The sequence below is a fragment of the Megalobrama amblycephala genome, linkage group LG23 (assembly GCF_018812025.1).
Source record: "Megalobrama amblycephala isolate DHTTF-2021 linkage group LG23, ASM1881202v1, whole genome shotgun sequence".
Lineage (NCBI taxonomy): Eukaryota > Metazoa > Chordata > Actinopteri > Cypriniformes > Xenocyprididae > Megalobrama > Megalobrama amblycephala.
This window is the reverse complement of record NC_063066.1, coordinates 1600395-1624140: the sequence shown is the minus strand read 5'-3', so window position 1 is coordinate 1624140 and position 23746 is coordinate 1600395. Positions and strand designations below refer to the sequence as shown.

Here is a 23746-nt window from a genome sequence, read left to right as displayed (position 1 = left end):
ATATATAATGAATGCTACAGCATACTGTAATATTAACTATAGTGAACTGATAAACTGTTATAAATACTGTAGTATACTTCAGTTTTTACTACAGTAAACTGTAGTGTATTGTCAGGTAAAGTAATTTATTTATATTAGTTGTTATATTATCACAGCAACTATAGAATTACCAAAACAAATTTATTCAAGTACTTTACTATAGTATGGTTCAAAAACACTATAGTATTCACTGTAAATTACTATAGTATATTTTCATGTGGGGTAGATAGTGTGGAAGATTGTGTTTGACATTAACTCATAATCTGTGATTGTGTAGCACACGTCCAAGTGAGTTTATTTGTAATAGACAAATGTGGCTATCGTGTATCAGAGTTTGAGAGATTATAGTACAAACATTGAGTTACTGATGCTCAAACAAAGTGTTACCAATAATTGGCAAGATTTTCATAATAATATCTACTAATATTAATAATTTCTTCCTCTATTCACTTGTTGTGTCTCCCAGAGGACATGTATGAAATCGATGCTTCGTAACAAAAAGTCATATTTTGATTTACCCCGATTTATGACAAACTATTTGAGAATTAGTCAGATTTAAATGATAAAATGATGCTGGTTTCTCAAACATCAGTGAACATTAGAACAACAACATCACAAGTGTACCATGTGACACTGCTTTCTTCAGATGAAAACAGCAGAAGATGAAGCAGAATCTCTTTAACACAGATTGAATCACGTGACAAACAGGAGCACAGGTGAGTCTCAAACTGAAAGTGTTTCAGAGACTTCTGGATTCTGTTCCTGCAGGACAAGACCGTCTGTACTGCTGAACTAAGCTTTAATACTGACACCATTACAGTTATTTGAGGAATATGAACGGATTTCATATGAGTTCATGTGATAATGATTATGATTATGTTCAGACATGATGTAATGACATGATATGTTCAGTTACAGCCTAACATAAGTTATAACTTATTGTAAATAACCACTAGTATATTGTGTTATAGATGTCTTTTATTTTGAAATTTGTATGGTGAAATGTTTGACTTCTGGTTTTGGGTTGCACGCATTTCCGCTTCCTTTGGATGCGCGCGCGCCCTGGCTGGCTCAGTCGGTAGTGTGCAGCTTGTTAACCCAGATGCGGCAGTGGCTTCAGGCACGGAGCGGTGAAAAAAAAACAAAAAAAAACGGTGAATTCATATTTGCAGCCCCTCCAAAGAGGCAAAAGGTATTTTAAATGGGTTGAGATATGATCATTTAGTTTGATGGTGTGTTCGTTTTGCATCAATGTAAGACAGTAGTATGTGAACAATGTTAGCTAATCGGTCACATGTTTTGTATGCATTTCAGCTCTTACGTTGGTGATATGGTGTACGGTTTAAAGTTTAAAAAAAGGAAGGATTAAACATCATAAAACCATCAGTAAAAGTCTCATCCTTGTACGGGGGGCCTGCTACAGTAAGAGCTTCTCCTCAGCGAGCTACAACGACACGGAAAATGGACGGTATCGAAGAGCAAACACGTAAGCTACAAACTGAAATCAATGAAAGGAGAGCTTTATTACATCAAGGAGTTGCAGAGAGCATGTCAAGACAGGAGTTAAAGGAAGATATTGAACGCAAAGAAAAACAATTAGCCGAACTTCATAAAATGGAGGCTGCGACCGAGTTATCGTTACCCAGGCGTTCAGAGCGGCCTATTGTGCTAACGGAGAAAATGTTAGCCTACCAAAAAGACGAAATGATGAAAAAGGACAGAAAACTGATGAGTCTCTATGAACAATGGAAAGGGCTAATCAGAACATCCAGAGAAAGCTTAAAAACTGACTTATCAGAGCACGAGTTATGTGTAATGGCCGATGATATTGAAAAGGGTTTGAACGACATGATGAAGGTGTACAGTGAAATAAGGGAGCGTACTATGCCATCCTCTGAAACAAGACGCAAAATGGACTCTTGTGAAGCAGTAACTAAGGACATTATGAAAATACTTAATGAACGTATAACAGCAATAGATGGTGATTTTGATGCAAGTAGAGAAAGGCAGCGCCTTCATCAGCTACTGTCACATCAGTATGCCCACTCCATCTACGGCACCGCTTCTCAGTCTAGCGTCAGTCAAGCAGTCCGACACTTCAAGCATCGCAGTCAAAAGGATTGATGCAGCGGCGGAGTTAGCTGTAAAGGAAGCAGAATATAAAATTGTGCAGGAGGAAATTAAACAAAGGGAAAAAATGAAAGATATAGAATCCGAACTTGAGCGTTTAAAGGCAGAAAAGGAAATGCAAGCTGCTCGCGCAAAACTTGAGATCTACGACAGAGAAATGAACATGGATGTGGACAGTCAGCAAATACAACCAAACAATATTCCTTTCTCTGTTGATCACCAGTCTGTTCATGAAGCGCCAGCTCCCTCTAGTGGCTTACCTCCATTAATGCCACAAAACAATGTGTCTATTCATATGTCAAGTCACACGGTGAACAACCCAAACCCCCAAATTGTAACTCAAACGCCTCTCACAGACATTTCCCAGTTGGCCCAAGCAATTCAAAACAGTATAGCTGTAAACAGAATCCCAGCGCCAATGCTCACAGTGTTCAGCGGAGATCCAATTAACTACATTGAATGGAAGGCTTCATTCTCTTCACTTGTAGACTGCAAAGACATCTCACCTGCTGATAAGCTGCACTTGCTCAAAAGGTATGTCACGGGTCCAGCTAAAAATTGTCTTGAGGGCACATTCTTTCGCAGCGATGTAGAGGCATACAAGGACGCATGGCAAAAACTTGACCTACGTTATGGACCGCCCTTTATCGTCCAGAGAGCTTTTAGAGACAAACTGTCAAAATGGCCTAAAATAAGCTCAAAAGACGCTGAAGGATTAAGAACATTTTCAGACTTTTTAAATGCATGTCTCCAAGCCACACCATACGTAAAAGGCCTAGAAATACTAAGTGACTGTGAGGAAAATCAAAAGTTACTACAGAAAGTTCCTGACTGGCTGGCAGCCCGTTGGAATCGACATGTCACAGTTACACTTATGGACGGCAAGGATTTTCCCTCTTTTAAAGACTTTGCACAATTTGTGGCAGTCGAAGCGGAGATCGCATGCAACCCGATCACTTCTTCGTATGCTCTTCACTCATGCAACACATCTCACGAGAAAAGGTCCACAAAAGACTTTAAACCAAACAGATCCACACAAGTCTTCACAACGCAAGCAACGCCACAAAACAACAAGGCAAGGACAAGTTACACAAACGTAAAGGTACCCTGCATGTTTTGCAAAGATGAAACCCATCAATTGTCAAAGTGCTCTAACTTTTCAGATCAGCCCTTAGAAGAGAAACGCACATATGTTAAGGACAATAAACTGTGCTATGGATGCTTAAAGGTGGGCCATAACGTCAAAGATTGTCGCCATCGTCACACTTGTGACATTTGCAAAGGAAGGCATCCCACTTGTTTGCACAATGACAATTACAAGGCATATGAAAGGTCTCAAAGCTATGGAAACACCACTCCAAGCACTCCAAATGAAACTGCAGCAGTCACAGCTCTCAACATATCTAAGGTGGGTCAGTCAAGTAGCACATCCATGATTGTTCCTGTGTGGGTGTCTACGGTTCAGAGCCCGTCCAAAGAGCAATTAGTTTATGCACTACTAGACACACAGAGTGACAGCACATTTGTCTGTGAAGAATTAAGCAAACAGCTACGAGCGGACGCTCACCCCGTAAAGTTAAAGCTAACTACCATGCTGGGTGTTCACTCTATTGTCAAGAGTCACAGAGTAACTGGAATGCGTGTGAGGGGTTATGACTCAGACATTTGCATCGACCTACCCCCCTCATATACCAAAGACTTTATCCCAGTTAACTATGACAACATACCCACTAGTGACACAGCAAAGCAATGGCCCCACCTGACAGAAATTGCTGATAAGATACCACCTCTTCTGAGTTGTGATGTTGGACTCCTTATAGGATTTAATTGTCCCAGAACTTTAGCTCCAAGACAAGTTCTACTAGGAGAAGGTGAGGAGCCATATGCCATCCGCACGGACCTAGGGTGGAGTATAGTTGGAGGCTCCGCACCAGAGCTCAATGAAACTCAGTCAAGTTTGTGTCATCGAATCACAATAAAGGAATTACCCATTGTAACTCCCATGGACGTGATTAATGTGCTAGAATCAGATTTTAAGGACACAAAGGCAAGTGACAACACAGTCTCACAAGAGGATCTCGTCTTTTTGGACAAACTCAAGGAAGGAATAAGGAAAAACGAACAAGGACACTATGAGATGCCTCTTCCTTTCAGACAAAGGCCACACTTGCCCAACAACCGAAAGCTTGCTGAAATCCGACTCGAACACTTAAAGCGAAAGTTCAACAAAGATGAAAATTATAAAAGAGACTACATAGCTTACATGAAAGACATTATCGAAAGGAATGATGTCGAAGAAGTACACAATGAAGGAAAACAAGGTGAACGATGGTACATTCCCCATCACGGGATTTATCACCCCAGAAAGCCCACTAAACTACGTGTTGTGTTCGATTGTTCAGCCAAACACAATGGTACAAGTCTAAATGATCATCTTCTCCAAGGGCCAGATCTGATTAACAATCTAACAGGCATCCTCCTTCGGTTCAGACAACATTCTGTTGCTCTAATGTGCGATATAGAGAAGATGTTTCACCAGTTTCACGTTCAGCGTTGCGACAGAGATTACTTGAGTTTTCTGTGGTGGAAAAACGGCAACACAGAGACACAGCCACAGGTATACAGGATGAAGGTACATCTTTTCGGTGCGACATCATCTCCAGGGTGTGCAAATTACGGTCTAAGGTATTTGGCTAAAGAACACTGTCACACACACCCTGTAGGATCTGAGTTCATGGAAAGGGACTTTTATGTGGACGATGGAGTCACAAGCACAGACACAGTTGAAAAGGCAATACAGCTCGCACAAGAGGCCACAGAGATATGCAAGCAAGGAGGGCTCCGTCTACACAAATTTATCTCAAACAGCCCTGCTGTTCTACAAAGCATCCCGCCATCTGAATGTGCAATAGAGACAAAAACAAAGGATTTGACATTCAAAGACATGCCACAAGAAAGGGCCTTGGGCATCAAATGGAACGTTGAAAGGGACTGTTTCAGATTTGATAACACTTTAAAGGACCAACCAGCAACACGTCGAGGTATCTTATCTACTGTTGCATCCATCTACGACCCCCTTGGCTTCCTGGCGCCATTCGTGCTTCATGGAAAAAGGATCTTGCAGGAAATGTGTCACCAAGGTATCAACTGGGACGACTCCCTGCCAGAAGCACTGAGGCCAAGGTGGGAGAGCTGGCAACGTGACTTTGCCAATTTAGACAAGGTAAACATAACTCGCTGTTACTTTCCTGCTAGTTTCGGAGAACTTAAAGAAATGGAGTTGCACCACTTTTCTGATGCGAGCACGAGTGGTTATGGACAATGCACCTATTTAAGAGCCAAAAACGTCAAAGAGGAGGTCCACTGTTCACTAGTAATAGCCAAAGCCCGTGTTTCTCCTACCAAGCTAACTACAATCCCCAGACTTGAGCTAACTGCAGCTGTAGTTTCAGTCTCAGTTAGTAACATGTTGAGAGATGAACTCTGCTATGCTCAAATCAAAGAGTATTTCTGGACTGATTCAAGAGTAGTTTTGGGGTACGTAAACAATGAGGTACGGCGTTTCCACACTTTTGTAGCGAATAGGGTCCAAAAGATTCGCCAAAGTACAAACCCTCAGCAATGGTTTTACGTGCCATCTGAAGAGAACCCAGCCGATAGTGCATCTAGGGGTAAATCTGTCACTGAGCTTCTCTCATCTAACTGGTTCACAGGCCCCTCCTTTCTCTGGGAGAGGGACCTGCCCACACCACAAAGTGTAGAGCTAGAATTGTCTCTTGGTGATCCAGAAGTCAGAAAAACGCAGGCAATGTTAACCAAAGTTACAGAGACATTCAGCCTTGCCGAACGTTTGTCCAAGTTCTCGTCATGGTCCAAAGCAGTCAAAGCTGTAGCACGTCTCATAAGAAGGGCCAAGAAAGTTAAATCAGATGTGCCGGCTACAGTGAGTGAACAAGAAAATGCAGTAGATGTCATCATTCAGGATGTACAAAAACACACATATGGAAAAGAGATAAAGCTATTAAACAAAGGCAATCAGCTCCCACACCACAACAAACTGTTCCACTTAGACATTTTCAGGGACACGGATGGTCTCATCAAGGTCGGAGGGAGACTTTCATCTATCAAAGACTCTTTCAAACACCCTATCGTGATTCCAAAAGAACATCACGTGACTAAACTCATAATAGCTCACTGTCACGACAAAGTAAAACACCAAGGAAAAGGCTTCACCACAAATGAAATCAGATCCAGTGGCTACTGGATCCCAGGGATGAGCAGAACCGTTGCTTCTTTCATCCGCCAGTGTGTCATTTGTCGTAGACTTCGCAAGGCTCCGGAGGGTCAGAGAATGAGCGACCTGCCAGCAGAACGCTTAGAGCCCTCTCCACCCTTCACATATTGCGGTATGGACTGTTTCGGCCCTTTTGTAACTACAGAAGGCCGAAAACAACATAAACGGTATGGACTTTTGTTCACTTGTTTTTGCTCTCGCGCCATTCACATTGAACTATTAGAGGACCTATCCACTGACACATTCATTAACGCACTAAGGTGTTTCATTTCTATCAGAGGTGAAATTCGACAAATCCATTGTGATCAGGGAACAAACTTTGTTGGCGCAAAGAATGAGTTTAAAACTGCCCTAAGTGAACTGGACACTCAAAGACTGAGAACTTATCTGTCCCAAAAGCAGTGCGACTTTGTGATGAACGCACCACACTCCAGTCACGCAGGTGGAGTGTGGGAACGCCAGATAAGGACTGTCAGAAGTGTATTGAATGCTACTCTGTCACTTGCACATGGTAGATTAAATGATGCTTCACTAAGGACTTTATTCTATGAAGCTATGGCCATAGTAAACAGTCGTCCACTGACTGTAGACAACCTTAATAGCCCTGACAGCTTGGAACCGCTTACCCCTAACCATCTTCTCCACATGAAATCCAGCACAACACTGCCCCCACCTGGTGTCTTCTCAAAAGAGGACCTCTATGGAGCAAAGAGATGGCGTCGTGTGCAGTTTTTGACTGAGCAGTTCTGGTGCAGATGGAGGCGTGAGTATCTGCAAAACATTATTGCTAGACAGCGCTGGCACTCACCAAAAAGAAATCTAAGAGAAGGTGACATTGTGTTGGACGTTGATGAACTGTCACCCAGAGGTGAATGGAGACTCGCCAGAGTCCTGGAGACCGTTAGTAGCAAGGATGGACTCGTGCGAAGAGTGAAAATCTCCTTTGGAGACAGGAGACTGAACAACAAAGGTCAACGCAGTAATAAGCTCACTAGTGTAGAGCGTCCTGTGCAAAAGCTAATTCTGATATTAGAATGTTCATGAGATAAGAGAAATGGTTATTCCTGTTGAAAATTCTTCGTTGTTGTTATCTTGATATAACAAATCACTCATAATTTTGGTGGGAGTGTAAATAACCACTAGTATATTGTGTTATAGATGTCTTTTATTTTGAAATTTGTATGGTGAAATGTTTGACTTCCGGTTTTGGGTTGCACGCATTTCCGCTTCCTTTGGATGCGCGTGCGCCCTGGCTGGCTCAGTCGGTAGTGTGCAGCTTGTTAACCCAGATGCGGCAGTGGCTTCGGCACGGAGCGGTGAAAAAAACAAACAAAAAAACGGTGAATTCATATTTGCAGCCCCTCCAAAGAGGCAAAAGGTATTTTAAATGGGTTGAGATATGATCATTTAGTTTGATGGTGTGTTCGTTTTGCATCAATGTAAGACAGTAGTATGTGAACAATGTTAGCTAATCGGTCACATGTTTTGTATGCATTTCAGCTCTTACGTTGGTGATATGGTGTACGGTTTAAAGTTTAAAAAAGGAAGGATTAAACATCATAAAACCATCAGTAAAAGTCTCATCCTTGTACGGGGGGCCTGCTACACTTATACCTGTTGTAAAAGAATAACAAACGATCAAGAAACAGCCGGGAATTACTAAAACAAACAGTTTTATTAGGGGCCAAGCCCCAAAGGGGCTGTAGCCCCTATTGTAATTGTACGTTTTCCCTTTTATTAGGGGCCAAGCCCCGAAGGGGCTGTAACCCCTATTGTAATTGTACGTTTTCCCTTTTATTATTATTATTCTTCCTCCCGAATGGGAGTCTATGGCAGCCCTATCAACGGAACATGAGAAAATGATGAAATTTGGCACACTTGTAGTGATGGTCATGTCTAGAAATCTGACCAATTTTGGAGTCTCTAGGACCAACTCTATAGCGCCACCACCAGTTCAAAAATTCAACATTCTAAAGGTTATAACTTTTGAACCATTTGCTCTAGAAAAATACAATTTAGTACATCTGATTTGTCTCTTCATGCTGATTCTATTCAAATTCTTACATTAAGTCTCCACCCATTACAGTAGCGGCCATTTTGAAAAGTACAGTAGTCCGTTTTTTCGCTACTCCTCCTTCAAAATTTGTCCAATTTTGTCCAGACTTTGATCAGGTGATCTTTGGTCTGAGCCGCACAGAAATGACTGAGCAGATTTTTTTTTATTCATCTTTGTTCAAAAGTTATGATGTCACGAAGTTAATGAGGTTTACCCAAAATTGCTATAGAGGCTGTATCTCAGCCAAACTTTGAGCAATCAAAACTAAAATTCGTACACTTGATCAAGACCATTCCTTTCCTTGCCGAATTTGGGAACAGCGCCACCTACAGGTCATGAGATCTGTAAAATGGATATTTTGGCCAATAACTTTTGAACACTTTATTAGAAAATCAAGATCTTGGTGTCTATGGATTCCTTGGGCCATGCCGAATCAGGGGATATTGAATTTGTCAACATCGGATGAAAAGCATGTCCGCCATTTTGAATTTTGTCATAAATTTCAATATCTTTTAAACTATTTGACATATCTTCACAAAAATTAGTATGTATGACCTTTAGTAGGTCCCGAAGGTACCTGAGAAGTTTCAACACAGCGCCACCTACTGTTCCACAGATATAATGTTTTTTGCAAAAATGCTTATAACTTTTGAAAACACTTTCCAAAACGTGTATACTTTATGTCATTTTATTCCCTGGCTTATGCCGATTCCGACGATGTGTCATTTGTCATTTTCCTTAAATGTACCTGTCCGCCATATTGAAATAAATGGAAAACAGTTTTTTCGCTACTCCTCCTACAATTTTTGTCCAATTTTGTCCAAAATCAGCTCAGGTGATCTTTGGACCGAGCCGCACAGAAATGACTGAATGGATTTTTGATATTCGCTACCATTCCCAAGATATTCATCTCTGAATGTGACCTTGCTTGTGTTTGTTGTCTTATGCTAGTTAGCTTAGCATGCTAATTGCTTAGCATGATAACCAGTTGTCATTCTCTTTAATGTGGCTCTTCAGTTATCAAGTTAACCATGAGCTTCATTAGCATTAAGTTAGCTTAGCATGCTAATATGGTTAGCATGCTAAGTAATGCTTTTTTTGTGAATTCTTTGTTAGACTAAAAGGTTTCTTCCACAGTCTGTTGAATGTGCATCCTCAAGTAGCTCAATGTGTAAAGCCAGTTATCTGAAGAGCCCTGTATCTGAAGTTAGTGGGTTCGAATCCCAGGTGGAGCGGTTTTATAAAATAGTGTGTTTTGATTCCTTTACTGCCTCTTGGATTAGAAATAAATGCTTTTTGTTTCATGCTGTGTTCATTTTCATCTAAGCTTATGTACATTCTGAGTTCATTCTTGCCCGTAATTCTGAACCAGCTGTTTCATGTTTGTTCATTTTCTGCTGTTTTTCCTCTTCCTGCTCTGTATTGCACTACAGCATGATGAGCTGCAGAATGATCTAAAGTGCAGCTTTATAAGAATTCTTCATTTTGAGTTCATTTTCACATGAACTAATAAACTTCGGCAGGTGTGGAAACATTCACTTGCACAGTGGTGCAATGAGATGAGAAATGGACCTTGGACCCGGAGGTCGTGGATTCGAATCTCGTGTGGGGTTCCTTTATACAATTGTGTGTAATGAGTCATTTTGATACCTTTTTTATCCAAATAAGGATTGTGCTAATCTTTATTCCTCTTCAATGAGATACAAGTATTTTAGTTCATTCCGTGTTCGTTCTCTGAACTTCTATTGATTTTCATTTCATTTCCACCTGTCCTTCTGAACCAGATGTTTTGCATGTACATTCAATTTCTGCTGTTTTTGCTCTTCCTGCTCCGTATTGCGCTACTGCCCCTACTGGGGCTTGGCCCCGAATTGCTGCTTGCAGCTATATTTAACATTAGTTTTGTAGAAAGTAATAATGCTTTTTATAAAAAGGTTTATTTCCAGTTTTAGGATGTTGTTTTGTGATAATGTGAAGTCGAAAGTATTCTTTGGAGAATCCAGTATTTCCAGTTAGAGAATGTTTTGAATCAGAGCCAGTGTTTGGAGATTTAGTTTCAGAAGGCGGAGCTTATATGAATATTCATGAGATTCCCGGAGGTCCGCCCTCTGTATTTTTCTGAGGTGAATCTATATAATAAAGGTTATATAATTTCGTCTAAAGGAAAAATTTGATCGGAACGGTCATTAATCGGCTGTCGGTGAACATGTCAAACTAGAGATCAAAGACTACAGATTTTAGCCTAGGATTACAGGAATTTTTTAAGATTCTCAGAATTTGTCTCAGACAACCAAATCGTGGCCAAAATCGCACAGTGTGAACCAGCCTTAAGGTATGGGATCAATTTCCAGTCAAATGTATTGCAGTTTCGGATAAAAAAAAATAATATGCATGAATCAAAAATTGAAAACGCATTTAAAATTATATTGCACAAAACTGAAAATTTTTTTGGGTGAACTATCACAGGATGACTTAAACTCTGAGTCAAACACAAGAGCAACACTTGAAGGAATCCAGACTTTCCTGTTGTGAAAAAAACAAACATGTCAAGAAAAATCACCTGAAAGACAGAACAATCATCATCACAAGGAAGAGAGGTTAAAATTCCCTCAACACTGAGAATATAAAATGCTCTGGAATATTTACTGAGTAAAAAGCATCAGAGTGTTTATTGATATAGTTGAGTAATAATGCTTATTGAATGTTGAAATAATTGTTGAATTTCTTGTTTTTAAACACATTTAAAATTATATTGCACAAAACTGAAAAATAAATAAATTGAAAAACAGGCTAAACATGAATCAAAAATAAATCATAATAATAATAATAATAATAATAAAAAGTTAAACAAACATGGATTTAAAGTTATCAAAAAGCTGCTAAAAACATATAGTTTTCGTCAACACTTGACCCAGTAATATTAGCACTTAGTTTTTATCTTTCTTTTTTCCTATTTCTATTCTCGCTCTCCATTTATTTGTACATTTTAAAAATAAACCCTTTCTACGAGCACTCTGCTGGTGAAACTGGGACATGACATGGCACTTGCACACTGTTGCACTCATTTTGATTTAATTTATTCTTTGATTGATTCTCATTTGTAAGTTGCTTTGGATAAAAGTGCCTGCTAAATGACTAAATGTAATGTATATTTTCTTTTTTTGTATGCTTATGCTGTTTTCCCCTTCACTCTAGTTACCACATTTTGCACTTGCTTTTCCCAATGTTGCAGTTTGACTTTCATGTACAGGGTTTTTCCTGTGTCAGAAATGATCTTCGGTGGTGGGGTCATCCACACACACAGTAAAGTACCCGACCCATTTGAACTGTGAGCCCAGTACTGACAATACATCCAAAATAAATGCAAAGAAACCATTTGTAATATTGACTTATTCTATTTATTCATGAAATAAAAAATATTCACTGTCAGGACAGATCATAAAACAAAGTGCTCAGAACTATTTCATATGTAATATGTAAATTTATATATAAAAAATTCATTGTAAATTTGAAAAGTTATTAATAAAATGAACAACAAAATAACACATTACACATACATAGATAAAGTGACAGGTCTAGATATTATTTTGCAGTTACACTCCAAGACTTAATGCACAGATCATTTGACATTATCAGATTGTGTTGTTCTGTCCATTGCTGTTTATCACTGTCAATCTGATTCAATCGTGCAATCTGCTGTCCACTGACATGGATTTAAAGCTATTATTATAAAAAATGTTGGCATTCAAATGTCTTGAAGTGCACATAGATCAGAGAAATCAGGTTTTCTTGGTAAGCATATGCCCCTCAATCCCGACATAAACATCTTCATGTTTTAACTTTTTAACTTGTTTTACCTCAACATTCATCATGAGTTGTTATTTTTCCTCATCATGTCTCCCTCTGAAGTATCCTGATATTAATCTCAGTCACTCATTGTCATGTCCAGGTCATGCTGAGCATCTGATGGTCTTCAGCGACACAGAGACACCAGAGCTGAGCTGTTTTCAGTGTCAGTTTATCTGCAGTAATGTCAGAGGAGCGAGGAAAGGACTCTCTCTCTAAGATGAGTCTCTCAGAGAAACAGAGGTAAGACTGCGTCTGTTTTCACACAATCATTTTAAACTCTACTGGAGTTTCAGGTTTGTCCTGTAAAGAACAGCCTGATCAACAAGGAGTGTTTTCTCTCACCGTTGACATGTCTAATGCTGTGCAAAACAATTCACAACTTCCTATCAATGTTTCTAGATTACTGCAGGTTAAAAATGACATGAAACTGGTTTCATATTTAATTTACAGGAACATTTATCACAGTTAAATATGTTTAATGTACCATATAGTCCTGTACAAACCCTGATTAAAGTGTATTTCATTACAGTTTAAAGGAGCTCATTTAGTGGATAGTGAATGTAAATAATGTGGAAACTTTAATTAGAACAAGTCAAATATACATGTCAAACAGGGCTTTATAGACAATGTCACAGTTAATAACTAACTAACGTACAGAGCTTCTACATGACTGACAGTGGTTAAACGGATCGTTGTTGATCCGTGATCCGTACGGATCAAGCCCCACGGTTCGGCACGCATGTGATTCGCGGATCAATTGCAAGTTTAACTGCAATAGAGTGAAAGGTTATCATTTGCACGTGTTTTGTCTTGCTAGTTTACACATTAAATAGATATAAAACCATTCCAGCGCTAAAAGAGGATTTATCAGTATCACACACCATGCTGTTATCGGTGCGCACAGACGCACATACATACAAGGCTCGCGCGCACACAGAGAGTGAGAGGCGAATTTCATATAGCTCGCAAACTCTAAATTGATTTCTCTTTCGTGTCCTTAATGCACTTGGATGGACACATACACGCATAATGTCAGTCAAAATACCCCTCTCAGCAAGTATTCTCGTAAACACATTCGGTTATGTCTGAAAGAGGTGAGAATTTGGATGTGTATCTATCAGATGTGCGCGTGCATGGGGTCTTACTCTTAAAGTGACAGCAACCTATAAATACCTGCTGTTGTCTGCCTTGTAAATGTAAAGGATTAGTTCACTTTCAAATTAAAATTTTCTGATAATTTACTCTCCTCCATGTCATCCAAGATGTTCATGTCTTTCTTTCTTCAAATGAAGGTTTTTGAGGAAATCATTGCAGGATTTTTCTCCATATAGTGGACTTCACTGGGGTTCAACGGGTTGAAGGTCCAAATGTCAGTTTCAGTGCAGCTTCAAAGAGCTCTACATGATCCCAGACGAGGAATAGGATTCTTATCTAGAGAAACCATCGGACATTTTCTAAAATAAATAATAATAATAATAATTATATAACTTTTAACAATAAATGCTCATCTTGAACTAGCTCTCTTCTTCTTCTTCTCTATTTGAATTCCAGCAGTGTAGACACTGCTAAGTGTATTACTGCCCTCCACAGGTCAAAGTCTGAACTAAATTGTTTTATACTTGCACTAGCATATATTGTATTCAATATGACAATTTAGTTCAAACTTTGACCTGAGGAGGACAGTAATAAACTTAGCAGTGTCTACACTGCTGGAATTCTAATAGAGATGAAGAAGAGAGCTAGTTCAAGATGAGCATTTATGGTTAAAATGTATCAGATTTTTAATTTATTTTTAGAAAATTAGCGATGATTTCTCTAGATAAGACTCTTATTTCTCGTCTGTTTGGAGTCCATTGAAGTCCACTATATGGAGAAAAATCCTGGAATGTTTTCATCAAAAACCTTAACTTCTTTTCGACTGAAAAAAGAAAGACATAAACATCTTAGATGACATGGAGGTGAGTAAATTATCAGGAAAATTTAATTTGAAAGTGAACTAATCCTTTAACAACAAAACAGCTTTAACAAAGATTAAATTTATAAAGAGAACAGTGTCATTTTATATTTAATTATTACATTTCTGTGAAAATTAATACTACAGATAGACCTTATACTTTATTTGTAACATTATGTTGTATTTATTAGGCATGGCAAAATGGCTCGATAGCGCCATCTAACGTACAGCCCCTCTCGCTACATTTCACTAGGGTTTTGAAATTCGGTACACACATTTATCAGCCCAGTACCTACAAAAAATTCTCTTGGAGCGAAATCCGAAACCGAACAGGAAGTCAGATATTTTGAATTAATTCACAGTTTTTTTGCATTTTCCAGATGTTGTACTTTAACGAACTCCTCCTAGAGCTTTTATCAGATCAATGTCATATTTGGTCAGTCTAATCTAAATGCCTTTGTGACGTTAAATTGCGAAGATCTAGAGTTTTCGTTGAAGGGCGTGTCCGTGGCGGCCTGACAAAGTCTGATGTTTCGCCATGAAAGAGGAAGCTGTTGTAACTGAGGCATACTATGTCTGATCTGCTCCAAACTTCACATGTGTGATAAGAGTCCTGGCCTAAAGACATCTATATGACAATATTCAGTTAGCTATAGCGCCACCTGCTGGCAGCAGGAAGTGTGGCACTTTTACATGATTTTGCCATAATTCTCCTGTATTTACTCACTTACATGCATGTTGCCCACTGTTCGCTGTTTTCCTGAGGCCAACAGGTGGCGGTGAGCCCGGGTGCGAGGGCCCTTTCATCGCTGCTTGCAGCTTTAATCTATGCTTGTAATTGGTGTACAGTATTTGTTCTTTTTACAGTATGTTCACTTGCCTTTAATAATGTATTAGTTAGGCTAGTAGTTTCTGCTGTCGTATCGGAGTAGTTAAAGTGGGCTAAGTAATAAATGCAAAGTTACCCCCCACCCCCCAATTTCATTTTAGGGCCCGAGCACCGATGATGTGAGGACCCTATTGTAATTGCTCAGCCAATTATTCTTCTTCTCCAAAATGAATCGCATTTTTGAGGGCCTAAACATTCTCAAAAACTCATGAAACTTTGCACACGCGTCAGAAGTGGTGAAAATTTACATCTGATATGGGTTCCAGAATTAGGTGTGGCAAAATGGCTCGATAGCGCCACCTACAAAATTTCAATTCAGTGCCCTTCGTGCTATGTTTCACGTACAGTTATGAAATTCGGTAGACAGATGTAACAGCCCAATACCTACAAAAAAGCCCTGGGGTGCAAAGTTTGTAAACCCAACAGGAAGTGAAATAGTTTGAATTTTCTCTACAAAATTTTGGCAGTTTTTGCCATTTCCACATGTTGTACTCTAACGAACTCCTCCTAGAGCTTTAATCAGATCAATGTCATATTTGGTCAGTCTAATCTAAAGGCCTTTGAGACGTTAAATATCGAAGATCTAGAGTTTTCGCTGAAGGGCGTGTCCGTGGCTGCCTGACAAAGTTCAATGTTTTGCCATGAAACAGGAAGTTGTTGTATCTCAGGCATGTCTGATCTGCTCCAAACTTCACATGAGTGATAATAGTCCTGGCCTAAAGACATCTACATGACAATATTCAGTTAGCTATAGCGCCACCTGTTGGAAGCAGGAAGTGTGGCACTTTTACATGATTTTGCCATAATTCTCCTGTATTTACTCGCTCATATGCATGTCGCCCACTGTTCGCTGTTTTCCTGAGGCCAACGGGTGGCAGTGAGCCCGGGTGCGAGAGCCCTTTCATCGCTGCTTGCAGCTTTAATTTTTCTTTTTTTTTTTGTGCTGATCCGATAAATTATCCGATCCGTGACTTAATAACCGTGATATGATCCGAACCGTGAGTTTTGTGATCCGTTGAACCACTAATGACAGTAGATGTTTTGGGACTGTGAACAAATCATTTTAACATCACTCTTGATGGCCACTGGGAATTACTAAAAATTAACATTGAAAAGCAAATAGCTGGAAACAGCGGCGTGCACAGACCTCCGCTGGGGCAGGGACAAAATCTTTGGGTAGGGGGGCTTAATCAAACATGAAATCTGAAGTGTCTCCTGTAGTAAAGTGTTTTATCTTTCTGCTCTTTGTGTCATTAGTGAAAGATCAGACTCACATGTGTCCAGCTCTGTGTCTCTGAAGAGTGACCGGTCAAAAGGTGAAGTACCAACATTCAGTGAGAGAAAACCATCAACTAACAAAAGGTATTTCATGTGTTTTGTGTTACAGCATTGCATTAGCTAAGATAACTGTGATGGAAATTAACAGAACACAGTGTCTGCTAGTCTGCTTTCCTCTTTATTGAACTCAGTCTGGAGCATCTTTTCAGTTATACAATTACAAGAACGCATAAATTCATCATGGAAAATAGATCTTACAACCCAAACATGAATTATGTCCTTCCATCCATCTTCAGTCATAGATGGACAAAAGTGCAGCTATACTGCATTTAATTACTATTTGCAACATTAAACCCTTTCAAATGAGGCTGAAGTATCGGGCCCAGTTTTCAAAAGTAATCCAGTGGGATTGGATCAAATCTTGGAAATGGGGGAGAGGGATTCCGAACTAAGATCAGAGCATATAATCCAAGATGACAGAGTACATTTTTTGAAAAACTGGGCCCAGGGGCCAGTTGTTCAAATGTAATCTAATTGGATTTCGGCTATCGGACTGGATCAAATCTTGAAAATGTGTTGGTCAAAAGAAAAAAAAAAAAAAAAAGATTCTGAAATCGGATTAGATCACAAAATCCAATCTTGGTTTTGATCTGGATAAATATCAAGGGTGGAATTGAGGAACAAAAATGTAATAATACTTTAAAACTGGTCAAAAATACAACATGTTTATAATGTAATATACATACACACACAGACATATTTTGTATTTTGCTCTGGATTAGCTTAACTGTTAAGTAATAAATTAGAAGTAGACATTAGGGGCCAGTTGTTCAAATAGTTTAATGGATTAGAATGATCTGTATTTGGAAATCCTATGTTTTGCTATCAGGTAATCCATCTTACTTTTGAGCTGGTTTTTCAAAGCAAAATTGGATTGGATCACCCTGATCCATATACACACCTTTTCAGATGACCAAATCTGGATTACTAGTGCTCTGTAGAGTCCCTAAAGGGACATGTTGATGGAATGATTGTGCCAATGTTGTTTACAAACAGTGATAAAAGACACTTTGAATTAAAGGGTACATAACACACAGTTTCTCCCAATCTCATGTTAATCTTGAGAACCTATAGAGTAGTTTAGCATCCTTCATATCTCCGAAAAGTCTTTTAGTTTTATCAGATTTATAAAAGAAAGATTTGCTGTACCGAGTCTTTCTGAAAACAGCCGAGCTCCTGGAGGCATGCCGTGGGCGAAGCTAAAGAGTGACGAGCACGCGCAGATTTTGCGTAACGAAGCTATCAATGGTCAGCTAAACAAATGTATTTACATACACAATACACCATTGCATTATCCCTGGATAACTTTTGATTTATTATATGTTCGTGTTGTACACTATATGCACTTACGCGCTGACTGCCAACAAAACCCACATGCAGTTTTACTCTCCACCTGCGGTTCTGACTCATGACCGGAATCATTATCGATGTGACCGCTCCATCTTTCAGTTTCAAACAATCAGTAAATCCAGCGTAGAACTGGGCCTTGTTTATAAAACCATAAGCGCCGATCCTGAGGTCTCGAGCAGCCATGGAAAACACAAGATATTCTCCATTCGTTTTAACCAATAAATAAGTGATTGCAACTTTCAGACACAACTTTATCCTTATTTTGATAGTTAATTTAAGGCAGTTTCTATGGTTATTTTAATGACAAATGTCGAGAGCGCATCAATGTAATGCGTGAGCACAAAACTCTCAGTTCCACTGAACACTGGGTTCTTTGGGAAGCAAGGTTATCTTTCCCTCACAACCAAAAACACACTTCTTTGGTGAAATTGTTGATTTCGTGATCTAAAACCAACATTATAAATTCTTTCTTGAGCAAGTCCTGTGCAGCACTGCCGACAACTTCCATAAAGCCGAACGAAGCACGTTGAGGGGCGTGCTCTTGCTCTCTCGCTCTGTTTGATGTGTGCGCGCTCTTCCGGGAGAAGTGCCCATACAAGGAATTCCACTCTTTATGACATCATACATCCATATTCAAAATAAAAAAATCGCTCCGAAACATGTAGGAAATCTGAAGGAGTATATTTGGCACAGAAATACTCCGTCATACGTCAAACTGTTTTTTTTGTTTTTTTTTTGTTTTTTTTAACTTTGGTTATGTTTAGAAAGAGAATCCAACTCTTTAACAGTTTAAGTCAGAATACATGAAATAGCATTAGACCCCCCTTTAAATATAATATTTTTGTTTGATATTTACAGCTGTTTTGGGATTATTTTGAGGCACCAAATTCTATTTTTTACTTTACAGTAAGTTACTGAAAGGATAAATATGTAGCCTAATATCTACTTCTAATTCATTACTTCAACAGTTAAACTAATCAAGAACAAAATGAAAAAAAAAAAAAATTATTCCTGAAATCCACCCTTCTGATGGGATCAGTATAATCCAGATTTTTTGGATCAAAGGTATCCCAATCTTACTAAAAAATTTTGAACAACACAAACTGATGATTCTATCCAGATCAAAACCAAGATTGGATTTTGTGATCTAATCTGATTTCAGAATCCTTTTTTCCTTTTTGTAAAGGTTTGATCCAATCCAATACCTGAAATCCATTCAGATTGCTTTTGAACAACTAGCCCTAGGCTATGTGTTAAAGTGCATATTGCAGGTTAGCGCTTTAGTGAGTCAATGTATAGAAAAATAATGTAGGAACTAGATTTTAGAATATTCTTTAAAATATATCTATAAATACGCTACTTAGGCTTCTGGAGTCGAGTTTTATGAGAATTGTACTTCCGCATCTGAAAAATGCCAAACCGGAAGTGACGTAACGGGAGGGAGTGCGGTCAATTTAAACAATAAGAAAACAATGGATCGCAATGACAGTTCGAACGCTGAGGAAATTGTAAATGTTTGTTTATACTCGTATGACGGACCACAGTCATACAGTTACCCTGCTATGTGGCCAAGAGTGCAGGAACAGGCCAGGATTAGACAGAAAAACGGTCAGAGGAGACGAATTGAGCTGTGGTGTAAGGAGAACCAGTAGAGAAGAGGGCAGGAGACCAGTGTTAGCTTATAGATACAGTGGGTACGGAAAGTATTCAGACCCCCTTAAATTTTTCACTCTTTGTTATATTGCAGCCATTCGCTAAAATCATTTAAGTTCATTTTTTTTCCTCATTAATGTACACACAGCACCCCATATTGACAGAAAAACACAGAATTGTTGACATTTTTGCAGATTTATTAAAAAAGAAAAACTGAAATATCACATGGTCCTAAGTATTCAGACCCTTTGCTGTGACACTCATATATTTAACTCAGGTGCTGTCCATTTCTTCTGATCATCCTTGAGATGGTTCTACACCTTCATTTGAGTCCAGCTGTGTTTGATTATACTGATTGGACTTGATTAGGAAAGCCACACACCTGTCTATATAAGACCTTACAGCTCACAGTGCATGTCAGAGCCAATGAGAATCATGAGGTCAAAGGAACTGCCTGAAGAGCTCAGAGACAGAATTGTGGCAAGGCACAGATCTGGCCAAGGTTACAAAAAAATTTCTGCTGCACTTAAGGTTCCTAAGAGCACAGTGGCCTCCATAATCCTTAAATGAAAGACGTTTGGGACGACCAGAACCTAATGGTTCAAAGGGATCTCATCCAGGCCCTCCAGGACTATTGCTAGGTTCCACATAGGGATCCTGGTTCTAGAAGGGGCCTCAGTCGCCTAGCTCCTCGAACAAAGCGAGAGAGCAGGACATTCTTGCCCAAAGGCACCCTGTCAATCAGAGCGTGGCAAGCCGAAAGAGCGGCCACATAAACCCTGAGAGTGGTGGGGCATGTGCCTGTTGATCATTTTGCCTGCAGAAAATCCAGAACTGTAACAATCTGGCAGTTAACCGGATATGCATTATGTACAATACACCATCTTTCAAAGACACCCCATTTTTTGGCATAACTTGATCTAGTGGAGGGAACCCTAGCATTTAAAATGGTCTCAATAACATCAGGTGAAAGCCCTGTGTCCCTCAGTTGGTTCCCCTCAGGAGCCAAACATGAAGATTTCACACCCCTGGCCGGGGATGAAATATTGTCCCCTGCACCTGAGACAGAAGGTCCCTTCTTTTCGGTATTGCCCATGGTGAGCCATCGAGGAGAGATATTATCTCCAAGAACCATATTCTGTTCAGCCAACGCAGCGCTATCAGTAAGAGGCAAATCCCTTGTTGGTGAACTTAGGCTAGAACTCCTGGGAGTATAGAAACCGGAGGAAACGCATACAGGCGCATTCTGGACCATGAATGCCCATCACATCCAGACCCAGGGGGAGCTGGGTAACTTAGAAAGAAGTAGAGTGGACATTGCGCTGCCTGTTGGTGGGCGAAGAGGTCCATCTCTGTTTCATAAAATCTTTACCAGATTTGTTACACTACCTCGGGTGAAGTTTCTACTCCCTTGTCGGTATGCTCTGTCTGGAAAGTAGATCTGCTCCCACGTTGAAATATCTGGATATAAATCGCCCTGAGGGACAAGAACTCGTCCTGAGCCCAAAGCAGAATGCACTGCACTAGCATATTTAGACATCGCAAATGCAGTCCACCTTGGCAATTTGTATTAGTAAGCTTCACCCCCGAAAGCGAACCTTAGGAACTTCCTGTGTTGTGGTAATATTTCTATCTGAAAATATACATCCTTGAGATCGATCGTGACAAACCAATCGTGATGTTGGATTGCGACATGATCATCTTTACGGTTAGCATCTTGAACTTGAGAGCTTTGACTGAACGGTTTAAGCCTTGAAGATGTAAGATTGGACCCAGCCCCCCGTCCTTTTTAGGACCTAGGAAGTATCTGTTGTAATAACCTGACTCTCCCTTTAGAGGGGAAACATGCTCTATGGCCCCTTTCTCCAGAAGAGATTGCAGCTCTTGTGACAGTAAAGTCGCTTGCCCCTGCTTCACGGTAGTGGAGACCACGCTGTTGAAACGCGGAGGACGATGAATAAATGGGATTCTTTATCCTTTGTCTACTGTCTTAAGAACCCATGCAGAAATCCCTGGCAGTAGTTTTCACGCTGCCAAGTTCTCTGAAATGGGCACTAATTTTGCTACTTCCCTTAGACGTTAGATTTTCCGCGTCCTGATGTGTTACAGGAATCAACAGAACACCTAACATTTCGCTGAAAACTGCTGCCCCCCGAAGCACCAGAGGAAGGAGGGTTTATGTGAAGATATTGTGAAAGGGCGGGTGTTAGATATTGTGAGGCTGCTGAGCGTGACGAGCTGGTCTCCAGTTTTACGAGGGGAAGCGCAACTCGCCACAGTCTGCTTTTGAGCCTTTCTTCAGCAGGTCAGCCTGGTCCACCAGCAACACTGCCATAGTGTGCAGAGCAGTACCAGTCTGACACACTGATCGAAACGCCTTCCCACCAGTATGGATGTTATTATGCATAGCTTGGTGGGGAGTGCTTTCTCTTTAAGTGATGATGAGCTCCAGAGAAGAGAAAGCTTGTAAGCACCTCTTTGAACTGGAGCATCATTATATAACCACACACCCTTGCACCCACGATAGTTGAAAAAGTTGACATTGAGGGCACAAAGGCACACAAAAAATAAGGTTCCCTTTCAGTCGGTCACGTCCGATGTACCTAAGTAGTGACCGACAAATTGGAATATCACCAGAGAGCCCTATAAGCTTCGAGTGAACTAAAACAAACCAATGGACTTGGCGTGCGATATTTTCATAAATGGTATAAATAGGGAGGCAGATGCAATCACACTCTGTCTTTTGCTTTGGAGCCAACCTTGTGTTTCTGCTATCAAGACTGAGAGTGGTTTTCTCAAGCCTTTGAAGAGCTTCTTTTCTTTGTGTTGGTGTGAAGGCACGTTGCAGTGAGGCCACGAGCTTCCAGTGGAGCTTTGAGCTATATTACAGCTTTCAACTGCTGTTTTCACAGCATTTGCCCGTGTTGATTGCGGATTGCGATTTGGGCCGGTTCCTCTGTGTGTGTGACCAGGGAGTGGTGTACCTGGTCACATCGCAGCTGTTCCCTGTGTGCTTCGGCACAAAAGTACAGAGCTGAATTTCCCCCTTCTAAAAGAGCTGCACCGACGAACCCTGCGTCTTTTTCAAGATGTCATTTTGTCTGTGCATTACTGGATGCAGTCGTTCCCTGGTCCCCGCTGACTGTCACATTCGCTGTGTCACATGCCTGGGCGTTCAACATGCTGAGGCAGCTTTTGTGGATAGTCATGTTCCCGCAGTCATGTTCTCATCTCAGTGTTGAGGTCTAGACTCTCGTTCCTTGGTTCTCAAGGGGCGGGGGTCCCCTCCCCTATGCTCAGTATGGACGTTTTCTCTGGCTCCGGCCAGGGGAGCGGCACAGCGACGTGTAGGTAGGGTGACTTGAGGATCATGTCAGGGCTTCCCTGGCCCCTCTGCAACACTGCAGCCTGTGGTGTTACCGGAGGATCATGGTGGTGCCTCTGTTGAGCAACCAGTCGTTTCCTTCGGTGCGCCAGCGGATGACCAGATATCGATTGCGGCATTGGAAGGTGAGCGAGAGTCCTCGGGAAATGAAGACTCGGCTGCGTTGCCTCCCTCTTGGAGTGTAGCGTTGCCTGAGCCCGATCCCGAGTTGACGGCTATGCTTTCCCGGGCCGTCGAGAAGGTCAAGCTCGTCTGGAATCCTCCACAGTGTCCCAAACCTTCTCGGATGGATGACTGGTATCTCGGGGCGGCCCGCGCTGGTCCTCAGCATCCCGCCCCAGAACCATTCTTCCCGGAGGTACATGAGGAGGTGACCAAGTCTTGGAGAACACCGTATAGCGTTCGTGCCAGGCCTGGCCACTCCTCCGCCTTCACCACTCTGGATGGCGGGGAGGCCAAGGGGTACGCTGGGATCCCCCCAGTCGAGCGGTCTGTTGTGATGCAACTGTGTCCAGCGGCCACTGGCTGACATGGTGAACCGTGTCTCCCGTCCCGGGCCTGTAAATTCTCGTCAGGCTTGACTGAGAAAGCTTACAGAGCCTGCGGACAGGCCTTCTCTGCCCTGCATGCCATGGCCCTTTTACAGGTCTATCAGGCCAGAGCACTCATGGACATGCCCCAGGGTGGTCTTGACCAACAGCTTCTTGGGGAGCTGCGCGCCGCCACTGACCTCGCCCTCTGGGCGACTAAGATGACGGGGCATTCAGTTGGTCAAGCGATGGGTACACTTTTAGTCCAGCAGCACCGCC

General features: G+C 40.9%; 1 long non-coding RNA gene across 1 annotated transcript; it reads left to right on the top strand.

Moving 5' to 3' along the window:
* The first annotated feature begins 679 nt into the window (after positions 1 to 679).
* Positions 680 to 16549, top strand: LOC125259433. The gene is made up of 3 exons (XR_007182804.1): positions 680 to 755; positions 12469 to 12608; positions 16469 to 16549. It is a non-coding gene; the product is annotated as an uncharacterized LOC125259433 (long non-coding RNA).
* Positions 16550 to 23746: the final 7197 nt, after the last annotated feature.